The 17,081-nt window shown below is 29.1% G+C and overlaps 1 long non-coding RNA gene across 3 annotated transcripts; it reads right to left on the bottom strand.

The window, feature by feature from the left end:
• Window positions 1–7,625: 7,625 nt before the first annotated feature.
• On the bottom strand, window positions 7,626–15,406 carry LOC122514800. Of its 3 annotated transcripts, none has more exons than XR_006303120.1 (2): window positions 15,362–15,406; window positions 7,626–8,129 (listed from the first exon to the last, which is right to left on the bottom strand). It is a non-coding gene; the product is annotated as an uncharacterized LOC122514800 (long non-coding RNA). The 3 variants fall into 3 exon arrangements; XR_006303118.1 differs by lacking the exon at window positions 15,362–15,406 and adding an exon at window positions 15,124–15,294; XR_006303119.1 differs by lacking the exon at window positions 15,362–15,406 and adding an exon at window positions 15,164–15,294.
• Between the last annotated feature and the right edge of the window lie 1,675 nt (window positions 15,407–17,081).

Here is a 17,081-nt window from a genome sequence, read left to right as displayed (position 1 = left end):
ATGAAGTTGTCTTCTCTTCTTCCCCCCTTTTTTCTCAAGCGGGTCACCCATCCAAATACTAATCGTACTCAGCGCTGCTTTACTTAATGATCGAGCGGGAACTATCTGTAACCGCGCCATGGCTGTTGACGCGTCAAGTAATTCGAAATATCTCTCTTATATTATTGTGGACTGATAGCTATATTTTGATATTTTCTTTTTCTTTTTTATATTCTTTTCTTTATATATATATAATAATTATCTTTTTTTTAAGTTATTTTTATCTTTGAAGTTTTTTTTTGAAGTTATTTTTTAGGTTATTGAGGTATGTTCGTTTTGGTACAGCAAAGAAGTATAACTTCTTATTATATTATTATTTATTATTGATAATAATTTTATATATTGATATACTTAATTAATAATATTTTATTATATTATTATTAAATATAATAATATTTAATATTAATTATTTTTGAAGTTATTTTTGAGGTTATTGAGGTTATGTTCGTTTGGTACGGCAAAGAAGTATAACTTCTTCGTGCGTACATAAGTACACATACCAGTTTTTTTTTATTCTTTCTTATATATATATAATAATAATTATTTTTTTTTAAGTTATTTTTTTTCTTTGAATTATTTTTGAGGTTATTTTTTAAGTTATTGAGGTTATGTTCGTATGTCTCGAGTTTGTTGGTTCGCGCAAGCGAAAAAGGCCTCGAGTGCAGAGGGTTAATAAATTTATTATAATTTATAATTTATTATAATAACAATTTTTTTTAATAAATAAAAGAAAGAAAGAGAGATAGAGAGAGAGACTCGTTGAAGAAAATTGTTTCAGTCACGACGACCAATTTGTTAGGGTTCTTTGTTTTTTTGTTTTCTTATTTGTGACAATTTTTACATATGAATTTCATCAAAAACTGGATACGATGATTCGATGTTATGGAAAAACTCGTCGGTATAGAAAAAGAAAGAAAGAAAGAAAGAAAGAGAGACAGAGAAAGATCCGAACAGAGCTTTATATATTTATGATGACAGGAAAACAAAATGTATTCCTTGGAACTATGTTGCTAGCTTCGATATCTCTTTTTCTTCTTCTTCTACTTCTACTTTTTCTTCTTATTCCATGTTTGTTACTCTTATTTATCCTACTACTCTAAGGTAAAATGAAATATTTCATGAAGTTTTCCAAGATTTTCCCCGAAATCGGAATAAAATAAAACCGTGAAACGAGGTAAAGGGGTATATATATATATAGAGATATATTATAGATAAGAAAAAATAAAAATAAAACAAAAAGAAAATCAAACAAAAGTAAGAGAAACGAGTGGAAATAGTAACGGCAAGATTATTTATATATATAATATATAATATATAAAAAATAATAAATATTATAATATATAATATAATATATAATATGATAGATAATATATAAAATATAATAAATATTTCAAAAAAATCTTACTATTATTGATAACATAATAATATATAAAACGTTGGTTCGTTTGACAATGTATAATTATTACTAAAAGAATATGGAATAAAAATAACAGGGGTGAAGGGTGAGAGGAGGAGATGGAAAATGTAGGATAACACAAAATATTGCAAATAATTTATAAAACAACATTAATAATAATAATAATAAATAAATAAAATAAATAAGTAAATAAATAAATAAATAAAAGGGGAAAGAGAAAGAGAGAAATGGATAATGCGAATTCGATTTAAACGAACAAATTTGAAACAGAAACAAGAAATAAGAAAAAAAAAAATTGAAAAAGAAAAAAAAAGATAAAAGAATAGTAGATAAAAGATAAAAATGTAGAACACATCGAATAATCGCGATAGAAATGAGAACCCCCCCTCCCCCACCCCTCCCCCTCCACTGTATTGTCTTACAAGTTGGATTAGTCGAGTTTAGCACGAACGTGTTTTGATTTCGAAGTTACCACCACCTGAGGCAACGTCGAATGGAAATGGAGATTAGATCGAAACATGGATGGAATTGGGTGAGATAGCTTGAGGATAGGTTCGAGATGTTAAAGGATCAAAATGTTAAAGAGAGAGCGAGAGAGAGAGAGAATGGAAGATTCAATGATATAAAGAAAGATAAAATGATGATTAAGAACGTTGGTATACTTACAAATTAATTTTGTTTTGTTTATTTTGAAAGTGATGTAAGTTTATTTTGCACAGTCGCGTAAGAAAATAAATTATTGAATGAAATTTTTAACGTAAAAGAATAAATTTATATAATAAAATTACACATATCGATATAATAAATTAATAAAAAACATACACACACACACGTACATTGTCAGATGGAAAATAAAACTGTTAATACTTGGATATATATTTTGTTTTGATTTGGATTTATTTATATTATTTCAGTTTAATCTGTTTTGTGAAAGATTTTGCAGTCGCGTAAAGAATAATAATTATTTGAATGAAATTTGTAGCGTAAAAGAATAAATTTATAATAAACATACACATTTCTATATAATAAATTAATAGAAAAACACACACACCACACACACATACATTGTCAGATTGAAAATAAAAACTGATAATACTTGGATATATATCTTTTTTTTGATTTGATATTATTTATATTATTTATATGTTTAATCTGTATTTTACAATTATTTTTAATGAGGAATAAGTTTGAAAACGATTAGGTGAATAAATTTGAAAAATTGTTGAACAACGATTTAAACATTAAATAAGAAATATTTGATTATAATTGTCATTCATACTTTCACCAAATATTTTTAAACGAAACAAAATAAAAAAAAGAAAAACAGAAAAAGAAAACAAAAAGCAGAATTATTTTCTAATAAGAACGTAATAGTGTGGAAGTTATCGATTTAAAAGAAGAAAAAAGTAAAAGAAAAAGCAGCAAAAAATAAAATCGATAATGTCGATTAAACCAGGTGCTTTGATCTTGCAATAAACGACAAGAAAAATCATCTATAAATAATCATCTCTCTCTCTCTCTCTCTTTCGTTTTTTTATCCAACGAAATAAAAATGCGAGTAATAAAAATTGATCAACATTTTGATTGAGCCTTCGAGTACCTGGATGGGTACATAGGGTATGGTGGTAGTAGTAGGGCACATAGGGGGTTGGGTGTTAGGAAAAAAATTAAAAATAATAAAAAGAAAATAGAAGAAAACACGAGGATAGAAAAGATAAACGAAAGAAGAAGAAAAGGGAAATAAATTGGTCGGAGATGATCGGTGGTGGGGGAGGCCGAGGAGTAGGAGGAGGAGGAGAGGAGGAGGAGGAGGAGGAGGAGGAGGGGAGAGGAGAGGAAGAGGAAGAAAAAGGAGAAAAGAGGATTTCTCGGTATAAATGGATGGAAGAAAGGTGCAGATAACGAATAGATCTTCTCGGGATAGAGATTGAACTGTGAGGATTGAATGGCGAATCACTTTCTTGATACTCGTATCTCGAAAAAGACAATAATACGTCAGTGGTGGTGGTGGAGGTGGTGGTTGTGGTTGGTGGTGGTGGTTTCCTCATCCTTTCTTCGACTATTTCTAAATCCGTTGTTGCAATTTTACTATTCCTTCCCTTTCATCGTCTATTTTTCATTCTTTTTCTTTTTATTTTTCTTTCTTTAACGCCACCATCAATTTTCATTGAAAATTCAATTTCTTTTATTCGAGAATAGAACATTTTGTAGAATAATTCTAACCTCCGTACGATTAAATTATTTTTTCTACGTATTTATTATTATTTAGTTTTTTCTTTGTTTTTTTTTTTTTTTTTAATTATTTATTAATGAACAAATGAAATTACTTTATCGAAAAATTTGATCTAATCGTAGCAAAGTAATACAACAGTGATATTTTATTGGTTGTTGTTGTGGTTGTTGTTGTTATCTTCGAGATAAAGAAGTGAGAAAATTAAATATTTAAATTGCCAGTTAAATTGGATAATTTTAGTTGCTCGCAAATTGGATAATAAACTTGGTTAATGTCACGAGCAGCAGAGCTTATCATCTAACTTTCTATTTCTTTTCTTTTTAAATCGACTTTTATCGTCTTCGTTAAATCGTTTAACATCGATCAATCCGATTGCTTCTTGCCCGATTTCAATTTAAATTGAATTTCATTTGTTTTCGCGTGCTTAGTAATTTTTATTTCTTAAATGTTTTCGTAAATTGGTATAAAAGAGATAGGAAAGAAAAGAAGAAAAGAAAAATCTTGTCAGTAATGTGTTTCGATTAATCTTTAAGGTGTGCATCAATAAACGTATTTCTCTCGTCAGGTATTGTCTGAGTTGCGTCAGAATTGAAGAAAAATAATTTATTGAAAATCTATCAAAAAGAGGTTAGGCGATAGTAGCGACGCTGAACGGTTGACTGGAGAACTAGGCAAGAGGCCTTTTTTTAGGCGCCCAGCAGCGCGTTTAAGATTACGATAAAATATTAAAAATTTGGAGAATATCGAGATTAACACGATTAAATGTCAACATATATTCAATATTTTAATTTATTTTGATACATGAATTTTGTGGGCATGTACCAATCGAATATGTGAATCTTGACATTTACCAATTTTGATTTTTCATATTAAGACACGTATATTATTGTCATGAAAAAGTGTAGTATCGTTGGTGTAGTCGTGATAAGAGAGGAAAAGCAATGAGAAAATCCTTGGGTAAGCTCCTTGAGACAAGGTCTATGGTGGTTGTGGGATAAATGCGATATCACGGATAAAAATAGTAATTAATCACCTCGTTACGTGTCCCGAGCACGCGCTAGCATGATTCCTTCGTACGGAGCATAAATTATCGGTTGGCCTGGCGATTTTAAGCTGGCTTAATTGGTAGTCGATAAAACACAAGATTTCATCCCATTGCTTTTCGCATTAAACTATCGAAATTTTATCAAACAGAGAGAAAGAGGTGGGGGCAAATATATTTATGTATTTTTTTTACGAAGAAAAAATAAAAATAAATAAAAATATAAATAGAAAGTAATACGTAAATTTTAAGGAAAAAAACAAACAAATGATCTAATTAAGTTATGGTTATTGGATTTTTGTTTATTTCGATTGATCAATGAACCATTAGTATATTATTATTTTTTAATTCAACTTCATTTGTAATATTATTTTTCAAACAGTAACGAATAATAGAACGTATCTATAATAGATTTAATCGTAAAGTACGTTAGAGAGAGAGAGAGAGGGAGAGAGAAAGAGATTCAATCAGCCATTTTAACATCCATTTCGAAGATAGGCAATTTTCTATTGGTCAGTCATCAAAGAGCATGGAGTAATAGGAAAATACTATTGGTTGGAAATAGTCGGATTGAAAAGGGAAAGAGAAAAAGAGATAAAGAGATAGAATGAAAGAATGAAAGAATGAAAGAATGAAAGAGAGATGATATGACTTTTCGCGTCGTTGAAATTCCTATATATATATACACACACACCCACACCACACCTATATATATAGCTGTAATTTAAAATCTGTCGTTGAACGGTGCAAAATTCGCTTGGAATCATGCGTGGAAAATGTCAATCTGTATTTACCGATTCAAATGCACTAGTTAACTTTTACCCCATACCACCCTCCCACCCTCTCACCCCATATCTCTCTTTCTCTCTCTTTCACTTTAATTTTCCAGAAGGTCGTGGTTAGCTTCTATCTCTTTAAATGCTCACCATTGAAATCTTGCATCGGCACTGGGGGAATACGAGTTGAATAATAATTTCGTCGTCATGGTTGTCATGGTGTCGTCATGGGTGTTCTTCGCTACTCGTTTCGTTTCGTTTCGTTTCGTTTCGTTTCGTTTCGTTTCGCGTTGAGTTGAGTCGAGCAGTTTTGCATTTTAGAAGACGGCAAGACGAGTTAGAAGGGGTTAAAGTGAGTGAGTGAGAGTGAGAGAGAGAGAGAGGAGAGAGAGATGAGATTTTGCGAAAGTTTCGAGCGTTTAAATCGTTTTCCCTTACGCTTTTTGCGAGTTCCCATCGTTTCACACCAACACACATAGGTGTATACCATCGGAACATTCACAGCGTGCATCATGCATCCCTAGTGTGTGGTGCATCAGTAAACGCTTCGAAGCTTGTAGATAAAGAGGAAGGGAGAGGGTGAAATGGCTTTTAGTTGGCAAGCAACGGTTTTACCAGTTGGTACTTTCAACCCTTTCGCATAGTCGTCGTAGTCGTCGTCGTCGTCATACTTGCGAAATTTATTTCGATTCACGCCAAATGTATTTTTCTTTTTTTTTTTTCTTCGATTTATTTCTTCTTCTTCTTTCTTCTTCTTTTTACCTTCTTACATTTTATCACTCCTCTCACTCTTTCACTATCTTTTATATCGTTTTGTTTTATGTGTTTATTTTTTTTTTTTTTTTTTTTTATAAAAATCAATATTACCTTTAGAAAAATATTATACCTGTTTTTTTTTTTTTTTTTTTTTTCTTTAAAGGAATCTAGATCGAACGTTTATATTAGGTACGTTATCGTCAAATTTACGATCGAATCATAGCACATAAGTATTATATTACATGGGATATATAAAATTGAAAATATAGAAATGTAGCTTTGAAAATATATATATATATCGTTTTCGTTCATTTTATTTGAAAGGAAATGGCTTAGGACGGAAAAATTTTTCTTATTTTTCTAAATTTTATTTTCATTTTATATACATACATACATACATACGTACATTCATACATATGGGGGATTTTTTAAACTACTTATGTTTGTATGATACTTTAAAAATATTTTTCTATCATTCATAAGAATACGTTGACATTGTTTTACATGGAATAAAAATTTCATACATACTGTATATATTGTAGTAACACATTATTCTATATAATATTACATTAGTATATTGAAAATATTTCATTTAATTTTGTTCACTACCATATCATCTTATTTAAAGATCGTGTAGAATAATTTGAAGTATAATAATCGATAATTATTCGTTATTCGTAATATTTTTCTCACTTTTTTATTCATAGTTTTAGATTGGACTTTACTTGCATCCTTGCATCCTTTGACGTGTACGCTTCTCTTAATTAAGGAAAACGGGGTTTGCGTATCCCATCTCTCTTCCACCTCCCTCCCTCCCTCCCACCCCCTTTTTCGTCCCCTTTGTGTTAATCGAAGCGACATTTTCTATATGCCTATATAATAATCATACACATATACACATACTACACACATATATGTATATAAATATATAGATACGTACATTTAAAAACGTGTAACACAATCACACGAATTGCATTTTCATTTCTTTCTTTTTTTATTTATTTAATTATTTAATTATTTCTTTATTTTTTTCTTTTCATATTCTTTTCTCATATCCATAAGTTTCTCTACCTTTACCTTTCACCTGTTTTACATACCACACCTCGTCTTTTGTCATTTCCCGTTTGTAAAAGCAAAAACGTAACCAACAGCAACAGCAAACGGCAGTTTTCAGACCGGTGTACGAGTTAAAAGAAACGAACGATGAATTTTTCTTTTTTCTTATTTCATTTCTTTTTTTTTTGTTTGTTATTTCATTTCGCGTTCCTAACGCGCCATTATGTCTATGCAAAACTTTCAACCTGGTTGAACCCTCGTTCTTTCTTTTCTTCCCTACCATTCCTTTCCATTCCTTTCCTTTTCTTTTTCCCCCCATGCAATTCTAACTATTTCTCTGGTCTATTCTCTCTCATATGCACACACTCCAAACACACGCACACTTACTCACACATATCAAGACACGTACGTATATTTTCTACACTCTCGATTTCTTCCTGTGGGGTAGTTCGATTCCCATATTGTGCGAATCCTTTGTAGGGTGGGGGGATGTTGGGTGGAAAGAGGGGGAGAGGGATACGAGTACTATCGTTCATTGTGGTTGCGTAATAAACGTTGAACTCATTGCCGAGGAAACAAACCACCACCACCACCCACAGTTCGGAGGGCAACGTTTCTATTACATCTCGTCGTAGTCCGGTGGTGGTAAATCTAATCAACTCCCCCTCTCACCTCGCCTGTCCCCTTCGATCTATCCACCCCCACTCAATTTCCCTCATTCCCTTCCTCTCCCTTCTGCTCGGCCATCTTCCTTGTTTTTCTTTTTGCCCCCTTCCTAATCGAACTGCATCGTCATCGAATGTTGTTTTCCTAAAACAAGCCAATGAGAATTTGTACGTTTGATAGGTTTCTTCATTTATTTTCTAACGTATTAATACGTATTAGATTTACGGATGTTTTGTTAGTTAAATTTTTGTTTCTTTTTAATGACTTACAAATCATTGTTTTGAATGAAGTAATATGAAAATAAATGAAGATCTATCAAAAAGAGGTTAGGCGATAGTAGCGTCGCTGAACGGTTGGCTGGAGAACTAGGCAGAGGCCTTTAAGTATCAGCAGCGCGTTCAGGATTAGGCGATAGTAGCGACGTTGAACGGTTGGTTAGGGAACTAGGCAAGAGGCCTTAAAGCGCCCAATAGCGCGTTCAGGATTATGATGTAATAATGTAATGATGTAACGATGTAACGACGATGAAGACGTAAAGACGTAGAAGTTTAAAAAATGACGGAACATTCGGGGTCTGTAAATCTAGCGTTAATCTACGAAATTAGATTTATTGTCACGCATCTATCTGTTCTTTTGTGTTTGTATATAATATATGAATATATTAATTAATTAATTTAATTATAAATATAATTAATAACAAAAAAAATATATAAAATAAAATATAATTATTAATAAAATTAAAAAAAATATATATATATTTTATATATATTTTTGATGAATGAAAAATGATTTTGTATAGTTTATTAATGTATAATATGACATTTATCGTGGATTATAATGACCACTTGATTGAATTAACGGATCTAAATCTGTTGTTCTGCAATTAAAAAGAAGATATTCTTCTATTTTAGTAGGTAGTACAAAATGCATGATATTATGAAGGGTCAAAGGTGAAACGCAAAGGGCAGTTAGGGACAATTTATCATCCCTATTATCCTGTCTCCAACGATCTACCCTGTCTATTCTCTCTCCTGGGAGTTTCAGGGTGAGACACCTATAACGTAGATATTCGACCCCTTCCCTTCCCTTCCCTTTTGAACAATGCAGCCCTTTCGTAGGGTATTTTGATGTTCGAAGTAGTATAGCTCAACGACAAAGCCAGCCCATCGATAAGGTCAGAGAGAGTAAGTGAGAAACTGAGGGAAGGGTTGATTGGGGTGGATAGCTGGTGGTGGTGGTGGTCGTGGTGGGGGAAAGGGAATGGGAAAGGGAAAGGGAAAGGGATCGAGCATGTGTGTAAAGGTCGATCGTCGTGTTGTTGTTCCGTTTGCGTCTCGTCGTTGATCGCTTATTGCCAAGCAACGTTCAGAACTGGGTTGTTAACGATGAGAGAGATCATTCTCATCGATTCTATTCTGTTCTCCCTATGTACCCTTAGACAATACCCTTCTCTTGCTTATTGTTTAATAAACACTAGTAAGAAAAAGGAACATTCTATTTCATCAACCTTTCTCATTCGTTCGCATTAACACGTCAATTGTCAATGTGTTGGATTAAAATTTGATTGAAATCAATATTGTTAAAAATATTATTCATGGAATTATGGTAGAATTAAATTATATTATGTAAATTTGATCTTAATATTTTTCATATATTGTTTATTATTACTATTATTATTATTATAATACAATACAATAATATTATAAATTTTCTATTATTTAACTTTACGAAAATGTATACATATATTTATACAGCAGTTTATATATATATATATATCACTTTGTTATTATAGGGTCAGAAATTGATGGGATATATCCCCCATTATACCGTGAGTAAAAATAATATTAAATCGATTTTAGATGTTTACTTTTAGATGTGCTTCGATTTAACGATCCCATTGCGGTATATCGGTTAATATTTTACGTCTATTTTTATATTTTATTAATGAAAATCTTGTTCTTTATATTTATTTTACCACGGTGTATTAATAGAATGTATAGAAAAAAAAAAGAAAAGAAAGATTGAATAAAAACTCACCCGTTATTAAAAATTATGTCGATGACGTGTCGAATGTCGAAAGATTCAGTTTTATTATTCGATTTATTATTACAAATAATTATAGTATAGTAATAACAAAGGATTCTATGCAATTAAATATTATCACAAGATTTATTGGAACTATGATAAAAATGCAAGTGAGAAAATCGGAAGATTCTACGATGAATCTAATACCGATTGTATTTATTTATTTTTATAGAACCGTTTGGTTTCGTGGTTTGATATCAAATGACACAACAGGTAACAGTCGATAAATCTTTCTGCGCATGTCCTTTGAAAAATAAAATACGTAGAAGATAGAACGCACAACCCCTTTGAGAAACAAACATCTGTCTCTTATTAGAAATAATAAAATTTTCTCGTGAAATACGAAACTTTCGAGAATATCGTTATAATTATAAGTAAATGGAAATAATGATATTATAGTTCATCGTATCGATTCAAAAATGATGCATTTACCTTTACCCATCTTACAAAGTATTAATTAACTTATCATTTGACTCAATCAAGTTGCGTAAATGTGGAAAATGCTATTTGAAAAACTCAAGCGAAGTTAATAACGTTCAATACGTTTTGTATTTTCGTGGAGTGAACGTAATAAATGTTAGAGAAGAAAGATATGTCCGTGAAAGGTCTTACCTATTACGAAAAACATTTTTTATTTTCCAATCGACTAGTACAATTTGTAATTGGCCTGAATTCTTCTCTAAGTTCTAAGGACAAATTCATCAGTGCTTTTACGGTTACCGTTTATTTATTGCCAGGATTTATACATCAGGTAACGATTGTTTTTTTTTTTTTCTTTTTTTTTCTATTTCTTTTCTTCGGTGTTATTTTTCAATACGAGCTACACGTTATTGTTATATCAAAAAAAATTATTCATGCGTTTAAAATAGTATAAATTGAATTTACAGTAATGTACATTCAATTATTTGAAATGGTTTTGTGATGATCCATTTTAATTTAAAAATTAATCTAATTTTTACAGTTGTATCAAATAATCACGTTGGAGGTCAAAGTGTATATTACTATCAAAATTATACATCTTTTTATTTCTGCTACGTGCATTCTTGGTATATATTATATGTTCCTCTATAATTACGTAAAAGTTCGTATAAATTTTTCTTCTCGAGTCTTATTTAACTACGTTTTCTTTTTTTTTTTTTTATATTTGACAAGGAGACCTTACGGATTTTCACGAGCTTTGGTATATTAGTAGTATACCTTTAAGGTGCTCTCGTGGTAAAGTATTTCCATCGAATGCCCAGCCAATTATGAGAAAAAAGCTTTTAAAGTTTTGCTTTTTTTTTATATCCGTGTTATATAATTTTAAATCTAAAAAATTGTCCAATGGCACGCTAGCGTAAGTAGTTTCGTCTTAGCTTCTCGCGCCGGTTAATTAGTGTTCGATTCTTCGTGGGGAAAGTTTTTTTTTTTTTTATATATTTTTCTATCCTTAAGTTATACAAATTCTATTTACAATTCTTAATTTTTAATTATATACAAGGAAAGAGAATTAAAATGATTAGAAAAAAATTAGAAACAATAAATTTTGTAACATCTTGCACGAAATAAAGGAAGATTTATTACTAGAATTACAGTCAACATTTTATTTTTTAATAGATATATAAAAATATATAAATCTTACATCCGTAAGGTCTTTTTGTGAAACAAAACAAGAAAACAAACAAACGAAAATTTATATATTATTTTCAGTTGCAATTAGTTATAGATCATTTGAAATTTGATTACGAGTGTATAACGGATGAAGAAGAAGTGGATATAATGGAAAATTATTTAAAACAAAGCAAAATGTATTTTTATTTTATTGTAGGCAAGTGTATATGTTATTTTAAATAACGATGAACCGGATTTTTTCTTTTCTTTTTCTTTCTCGTTTAATTAATTTTTCATTTCAGGAGCTTCGAATTGTTATGTCTGTACGTTATTATTGCCATGTATATTTAATATTATTTTATATTTATTCTCCGGTACATCGGATAATGTTCAATTAATATTACCATTGCCTATTATCAATCTTTCCAATGGAGGATTTTTATATTTTAGTTTGGTTATTTATCAAATAATAGGCTTCGAAATTGCCATCATTTTATCCTGTGTATCTACTTCGACATACGTGGTATTCGCAAATCACGCGCGTTGTCAATTTAACATTATCATGTACGTATTATCATTCGTAAATAATATTAATCTTGTTGTTGTTGATAATTTTACAAAGATATATTATCACTTTTAATTTTTTTTTTTTTCTATTTTTGTTCTTTTTATTTTTTCTATATTTTCCTCTTCGGCCCAAAATATTCAGATACAAAGTACGTCAAAGATTTATGAAGGATACGAATAATGCGATAGAGAAAATTTTCTATAAAAATGCATCGCAGGAGGATTACGATTGGATGATCGATATAATAATACGTTATAGAAGAGTTACGCAGTTAGTCATATCTAATGGACAAATATTTTGTAATTATTATTCGAATTAACACGTGTTATCTGCCAAATATTATTACGTTTCATTTAATTGTGTTAAATGATGTGGTTATTGTTTTACAAGCAAGAGTGTACGTGTAACAAACGGTACCACGTGATGGTGGCAGGTAACATGTTAATTCGAAATAAGATTTAAAAACAAAGAAAAGAGCAAGTGTTCAATTTATTATACAATTTGTCGTTGTTGTTGTTTTTGTTTCGTATACTGGTATACGTTTGTTTCATTAATTTGTGATTTTTTCTTGTTTCTCTGTTTTTTTTTTTTTTTTTTTGTTAAAGTTTTGTCGATTTAGTAAACAATTTGTTCGAATTTTGTGCTCTATTCGAAGTGGCCGGTCTGACGTTAATCATTATATTTGATTTAATTGTAGTAAGTAAAAAAAATATTATCCTAATTCTAAGGACACGTTTATATTTGTAACGAAAACGTATCAAATTGTTATATTTATATTTTAATGTTTTTTTTTATTTTTTTACTTGTTTTATTTATTTTTTGTTTTTAGATAATAACGCTTTCCGAAATCTTGGAAAATATAAATTTAGTTGGGGAATTTAGCGTATTCGTCATTTCAAATTTCGCTAATATTTTTCTAGTGTTTAACATTGGACAAAAGTTGATCGATTGTAGTATCGCAGCGTGCAAGGAATTGTAAGAAAAACGAACAAAATTTTTGATTATACTCTCGGAATTGTCTTTAATACTTCATTGTATTTATTATTATTAATTTTATTTATTATTAGAATTATTATTCGAAACAATTTCGTTAAATGTTACAGATGTCAAATACCGTACTATGATATTTCAAAAAAAACGCAAAAACTTTTTATGTTCCTGATAATGAGAAGTATGAAATCAAGCAGTCTTTCCATTGGTGGCATACTAGTTATGTCACACGAAATTTATGCTGGGGTAGGAACAAACAAAATTCAATATTTTTTTTTTTAGAATTTTAATAATTTATAGATATTAATATATATATTAATTTTTATTATTATTATTATATATATATATGAGCCGTTTATTTTGAAAGTGGCCTAACTCCATTTTTCATTTTTTTCGGTTACCCACGGTAACATGTAAAGCTTCAAATTATCTATCAATAAAGCATTTAGGATTTTTTATATTCCGAGTAAATACGGTAATTCTGGACACATAAGTTTTCAGAGTTAGTTGAATCACTGAACCGTTATTTTGAAAGTGGCCTAACTCCATTAGGAGTAGAGATTTTGGTGTGGTAGAAATGGCATTAAAAAAAAATAATTTACTGTTTGTCCCCCGAGAGTATTACAATATTATCAAAAAGTGTCGGAAAGGTAATAACTTTATTGTACATGAAATGAGACAAGAAGATTTTGTATCAACAAATTATTAGAAGACGCAATTTTTAAAAGGGTAAAGAATTCTAACGGAGAACCAATATACTGGTTAAAAATATGTTGGATGAGTTTTGTCAAAAATGAATAAGATTTTCTATAAGACATTAATGAATGAGAACGAAAATTTGAAAGTCCTGAATTTAATACCACGTCGGGGTAGACCAAGAAAGTTCGAATATATTGTATTGACACCACTGTATAAAAATATAAGACAAATTACAACCGCAAAATTCAAGGACATAATTGACTTATTACGATATATACCACCGGAACATATGATTTCTTTAAATCCCTTTCACATACACAAAATGTAGATGAGTAGAAAATTGTTTTGTAATTTATGTTTGTATAAAATATTTTGAATCGCATAATTTATGTTTTTAAAGTGTTATAAAGATATGTAAAATAAAATAAGTATTGTTTTTTCGCAATTTGAAGCATCTTAAATTATGTTGAATTGACTTCGGTTCCTTCAAATTTTATAACGAATCTGGTTGTTAATTTTGAAAGTGGTCTAACTCCATTCTTGCTAAGAAAACGCATATTATTCACTTAATAATTGCCATTATTTTAATAGGAACTGTAAATTTAACACCTTTAGATACATTTAAGCAACATAATTCATTGTTATTCATTACGTATATTTTTAATTGCATTGAAACGCAAACCTTTAAATATCTCAATTTAAGGTTATATGGAGTTAGGCCACTTTCAAAATAAACGGCTCATATATATATTATATATATAATATAAAAAAAAAATTCAATATTTTTTTTTAGAATTTTAATAATTTATATATATATATATATTATAGTAAGAATAATGATTTCAGTTAATACAAAAGGCTTTCTCTTTCTGCATGGTTTACAAAAATTTATGAATATTGATATCGACGTGACGTAGTCAAAATAATTATAGTACAAAATGTGATAGTAATTAGAATCAATGATAGATATATTATACGAATAGAAAAATTGAATTACTTCCAAGGATACAAAAAATATAATAATTTATATTAAATATGAATGATAATGATGTTAGTGAAAAAAAAAAATGAAAAAAATGAAAAAAATGAAGAATTCAATTTATGCATGTTACATTGAATATTATTTAATGACCTAACTCTTATCCCAGAAATCCACGTGTTGTTAACAAAAATTATTGATATATAAAATTAAAAAATAATATTTACTCGCATTTAAGTGACAGCGAAAAAAGAGTAAATATCATACTTTTATTTATTTATCAACATAAAATCATGGTAACACTAAAAGCACTATTCTCTAACTTTTCTTCCACATTATTGCACTCATTCCAAATAAATGCACTATTTTTGTAACACCAATGAACGAGTTAACAAAAAGCAAAGTTTATTTATTATAATTAATTATTATTATAATTAAAGAAGTGAAGTAAAAGTATTCACTGACATTTTAAAAAAAGTAAGTGTACTGCACCGTGGTCGAAAAACGAATGACAAATATTGCAGTGAAACGAAACTAGTGCGCATGTCGTTATGAAAACGAAAGTAGAAGGTAAACTACAACCCTTTCTTAATCGTTGTGAACAACACACCTGTTATTATACATACACATTCTAAGGTATACAGTTTTACTTTTACGAAGGGTATCTATCCACCACCAGTAACCATAATTATAATAATAGGGGGACAGGATTATTATGAAGGGTTGTTCTATCAATTGGATGATTATTATTTATTTTTCCAAATAGAATGCATAAAATAGAATAAATTTGTTAGTTTGTTATCTACTTTCTTATCGTAAACGTCAGATACTTCGATATGTCTTTGAAATCATTACACTCTTACGAACGACACTTTCTTTATTCCAAAAGATATATTACACTTATGTTTGGCATATTGCCTGACATAAATTTAACTAAACGTTTCGTTTTGTTCTCGATCATATATATTTTCTTGTTGCCTGCAGCTATTCAATTGGTAATGACAATAATTTGTATTAATCAATTATTTGATTCTAAGTGAAGAGAAATTTAGGATCACCCATTAAAGTGGACTCTCACGTTGTGTTGTTTTTTTTTTCATATCAGTGTTATCAATTTATTACGACAATTTATAAACTAGAATTGATGATCAAATTGACGCAGAGATTGACTTTCTCGTTAAGCTTCAGTTGCATTTATTGGCATATTTTTTTTAATTTCAGAAAAGTTTGTATCAATTGTTTATTATTTGTATTAGTTACATTTTTATTGAATTACATATCGATGGATAAATGTTCATTTACAGATGACATTAATTTTTATTCACATTAAAGAAGATTACGAACTTGTCTCGGATAAGGAGGAATTGAATATTTTAGAAAAGTATACGAAAGAAAGCAAATATTATACATTACTTTTGATAGGTCAGAAAAATTAATCTAATAGCATTGTAATTAATCCAAATTAATGTTTATTTTTTTTTGCTTTTACCTTGTTGCAGTTTTCATCAATCTGTATGTCATGGTAATAACATTTCCATCTATCTTCAAAATAATTTCATATCATTTAGGTATATTCGATGATATTCATTTAACATTACCCTTATCTATTAGTGATGTTTCTGATGTAAAATTGCAATATTATTGTCTACTTATTTATCAAACATTAGTATTATATATCACACTACTAATAACAATCATAATAATGTCGTCGTATTTGGTATTAGCACAGCATGTGTCTTGTCAATTCAGTGTTTTAATGTACGTATTTGTTGTATATATTATAAATATATTATTCTTATCTTGATATAAATTATTTCGATAAATAATATGTTACAAAATTATTGTTTTAAGATTGAAAATTCGCCGACCATTCGTTCAAGATCATTTCGATAAGAACAAATCTTACAATAAATGCGTTTGGATGATCGATATAATCAAACATTATAAAAGAGTAATCGTGTTGGTTTGAATTTATTATTATTTTTTATTGATACGATTATTAAAATATAATATAATCAAGATTTGTTTTTTCAATCTTATTATTCAATTTTATTTTCTTTTAAAGGTATACGGATTTGTTTAATTCATTGACCGAGAATATTTCATTGGTCTCATTATTTTTCTTGATGCTACAAATCATTATAAATTTCGTTTATGTAAGCAATAAATATGTTTTGTATAAATT

Source organism: Polistes fuscatus, unplaced genomic scaffold (assembly GCF_010416935.1).
Source record: "Polistes fuscatus isolate 324 unplaced genomic scaffold, CU_Pfus_HIC Scaffold16, whole genome shotgun sequence".
NCBI classification, from domain to species: Eukaryota; Metazoa; Arthropoda; class Insecta; order Hymenoptera; family Vespidae; genus Polistes; species Polistes fuscatus.
This window is presented reverse-complemented; position numbering and strand designations above follow the sequence as displayed.